Source organism: Pinus tabuliformis, chromosome Q (genome assembly GCF_031772625.1).
Source record: "Pinus tabuliformis cultivar Carrire ecotype Pingquan chromosome Q, CPIR1, whole genome shotgun sequence".
NCBI lineage: Eukaryota > Viridiplantae > Streptophyta > Pinopsida > Pinales > Pinaceae > Pinus > Pinus tabuliformis.
In genome coordinates, this window is record NC_142296.1 from 967,951,269 (window position 1) to 967,955,590 (window position 4,322).

Here is a 4,322-nt window from a genome sequence, read left to right on the forward strand (position 1 = left end):
TATCTGCATTTTACTATCATGTTGATGTAATTGCTGAACTGGATATTGATATTGGGCTAATAAAGAAATTGAACTAAAATTGCTCTAAAGAATAAAACATACCACTGTTGCCTAAAATTAACAGGAGATCTCGTGTTTTAGCCTCTCCGTAAAGTTTGCAACTAGAACACCATTTAATGCTACAAAAACTAACAATTAACAGTAAGTTTCTAAAGGCGGTGTGATGTGACCACTAAATGCATGGCCATATTAACTAATGTGGCAATACTAATTGACTAACTAGATCTCATAAAAAACATGAGATTTGAGAGTTTACTTTTACAAGTTACCCATACTTCAAACAAAATAAAAATTTCACATAAATGGGAGTTTCTTTTTTCTTTATTCAAAAATGTGATCCCCGTTGCATTCTAGGTAGTTTCTCCAATATTGTGTTATAGCTGAATATTCATATCCCATTCAGCTGTGTTACAACAGAATATCCTTATCCTGATGATTATGTTACAACTGAAAATTTTAAAATTTATCTTAAGCTTGCAGACCATTTAAGAAAAAAGCTTCTATAGACCAATCAAGCAATGAAGATGCCAGAGGTAACAAATTTGAACTATTTATGAGAAAGAGAGAAAGATTGCTTCTACCTTACCTGGTCCTTTAAAATCTGAGCTTCTGAATTTGATCTGTTAGGCTTCTAGAAAAAAATTTCCCAACATTCTAAGGGGAAGAACACTTCTGTGACAGATCCTTACAGATAAGCATACCTCACAGTAGATGTTACACTGAAAATTCAAAGCTATACAAAGAAAACAGCAAGAAGAAATTTAAGATTAGTTTAAACTTTAAACCCTGCAAGTCCAAAAAACTAAATGGTTCCCATCCCTTTTCTCTGGTGAAAGTCATCTCTTCTGCCTCTGACCCTACAGGTAGACTTTCATCCAGAAGGGCATTTGGGAGGCACCTTGCAAGAAGAAGAGGACAGACTTCTTATAAATATTTGTAGGACCCACGCTAAGTAAGGCTCCAACGACATTAGGAGTCGAGACAAAGGAACCAATGATTTGTAGTGTAGTCAAACATACATCAGAAATTATTGCAATGCAATCTTTTTGCATGGTGACTAGAGTTCTATTTTAAAATAGGCATGATTGAAGACAATCTCATTCCACTATCACTAGGAATAGTTTTTGATAGCAGAAATAAAATTCAATACCACGAACATTTCCCTCAGCAAAGAAATAGAAACCCTTGACAAAGCACAGTGAGAAAGAACGCATGAGAGTCTTGCTTAAATTCAACTCAGCATATCAGTAGTAAGCAACTAGTATCCAATCTTTAGCTTGGATTTAAGATATGTATTAATTCCAGTTGACTTTTAATGATATGGCTGATCAGAAAACAAACAATTCATGCCACTATAAAGAATATCATAGTTTAAAAGTCCTACATTTGCATCTGGGATTTCAGCATTTAGTTTTACAGTTATCCATGACTTAAACAGAAATATAAATTTCACATCTATCCTTGTCATAATTAAAAGGGAGGAACAATGCAGAATAGTTGCAACATTACTAGCAAACAACAAATTCTCTTGTGATGAGAGCTTCTGTCTTCATCTTTCAAAAATGCAATACCTGCTACATCCCCAGAGCTCATTTCTCCACAATTGTATTACAACTGAGTATTATCCTTCAATATTGATTGTGATTGTGATGTGAAACGATAAACTCACTAAAACAGAATTCCTGGCCTGCACTGACTGCATCATGACCAGCGTGATTGTCTTCTGTATCTACTAACTCTCACTCTATACTCATGTAAGCGAGAGGGATCACACTGGATCCTAACAGTCTGATGAACCCCTGGTTAATGTGCTTGAATCTCTTTCTCACATTGAATAACAACAATATGATGCAATCCAATCCAATCCAATCCTGAACTTTCCAGTCTTTTCGAAGAGGACATTGTCATTGGATAACGTCGAGATCAACTGGCTTGCCACTGTAAATTTCCAGTAACTTTGTGGCATGAGGACTGCATTTCACATACTTTTCAAGGAACTGTCGTTCAGTTAAAAGAAAAACATAAGTGAGATTAGGAAGATGTTTCGAGGGTTGCATTGCACTAATAGATTTCATAACTCTGTGACGAGGCTTGATTCTACAGTCCAAACTACACAACAGGAGCTTAGAATGTGTTAAGAGAAACTCTGGAGGAAGCCCTACAGTATGTATAAAATAGTCCATGCTTTTCTGCACTTTATCCATGGAAATAGTTAGTATCTTTGGGTTCCTCCTAGCAAACTCCTTGACATCATCTTCCGGGACGCCAAAACTTGTCAAATGCTTCAATCTCTTTTCCAAAATTTCAGGCCCATTACTAAGCATTAAAATCTCAGATGCCCATTTGAAAACCTTGGATACGTCAGTGTCTGATCCGAACAGGTTTCGAAAATACTGGATGTTTGGGGACAGAGTTTTCTCTAGACTGCAGTGAAGCAATCTCGGTTGTCGGGATATGGCATTTCCGAACTCTTGTGCAGTAAGGCCCAACGTTTTCATCAACTCAATCATGGGTTTCAACTTCCGATCAGCTTTGAGAGAAAGAATATTTGGGGATCTGGTAATGATTTTCCTTACCTGGTATTCTGTGAATCCTGAAGCTCTCAGAAAGTGAACCGCTTGTTGCGACGTACGACTGGATCTTCTTCTGGCAAAGACTGGCATTATTTTAAACATAGTTGAGACCTCAGAATGGCACAACCCAATGTCATTGAGTAAGAAATCTGACATGGGGCATGCGGTCTCCGCTTCTGGGGAGCCTGTGAGCTTGCCATTACTAGCAGCAGTATATGTAGAAAGCAAGGATAGTCTTAACACAGCAATCGGTGGAAATAGTGTTGCAGCAGCGGCAGCCGCCAGTCGATGGAGAGGAGATCGTAAGGATGAAGCAAAGTAGTTGCAGAACATGGCCATTGCACAAACGATGAAATTAGGGATTTGTCGAAGATAGTCGAGATAGACCTCAAGCCTTGTTTAAAAACAGTGTGACTATGTAAACATGTATATTTTTTATAAAGGTTATTTTAGAAAACATAATTAATTTTAAAAAGCTTTATTAAAAATAATGATTTTTAATTTTCTCATAAATTTAAATTATCAAATTATGTGATGTGTAAAATGTGTTTTTCCAATCATTTTTTCTGTTTAATTCTAATTAAACTTTAAAAATATTTTTTCCCTATTTAATTCTAATTAAACTTTAAAAATATTTTTAAAATTTTGAGTTTAAATTCGGAATTGTTTTTACTATAATGAATTCATTCTACGGCCTGGAGTATGCCGTAAAACTGCTTCTGCTTGGCTAAGAGCTCGTCTTCCTCGGACGTAAGGAAACAGGTTAACGGCCCAAGACCCAGAGGCATCTGGCAGGAGTGAAAGCCTGCTCCCTTACGGACCACCAGCGGGTTATTACAGGTGGCGTGGTTTTCCTTGATAATAGTGATGAGTCAAACCGACATTCGCGGATAGCAGCCAGAGATGGCTGTCCTCACTATTGGTTTGACACCTGAGTTTGATAGGTTTTGCCACCTTCGGAAAAATAAAAAATAAAAAATAATGAATTCATTCTATTTTATTTTATTTTTTCTTAAAAAACCAATCTTCCATTATTTAAAAACGAGAGAGTGTTATATTTACAAAATTGCTCTTTTATGAAGCCTTATTCCAATGAAAAAAACAGTTATTCCATTGGAAGAAAAAACAGTAAAACACACGAAGTCTAGGCAGTGATCAACCATAACTAAAAACAGAGCAATGTGGCCAATAGAGATCACATTCGGAAATGTCAACCGAAGCTTAGTGAATGCAAAATTGGGAACTGCAACAGGGAGTTCAGTCTCATTGTCCGATAAAAGAGTCCAGGGGTCAGGGGTCTGCTGCTAACTGCAACAAAAAAAAAAAAAAAAAACTGCAAAATCAGAGTCACTAGAGAAAGAAAGCCCCATAACTGTTGATTGATCCATTGACTAGCAATTCGAACAGTATCTGCCCAGGGATCACACAAACCCTCTTTTCGACAACACATGTGCAGAGACAATCTGCTCACGAAAATGTGAGAAAAGGAGATGGAAGTGAAAAAGGCCTTTAAAAAATCAAAGAGCAGGGATTTACATTTGCCCAATCGATCACAATGTTCGAGTCACCTACTATCAGAATTTCCTCCATAGTGAGCGACACAACACGCCTTAATAACCCCAAAGAGCCCACACCTCTGTTTGAATATTGGTGCCAAAACCCTTTAACTAGTAAAAAGTGGAAAGTCAG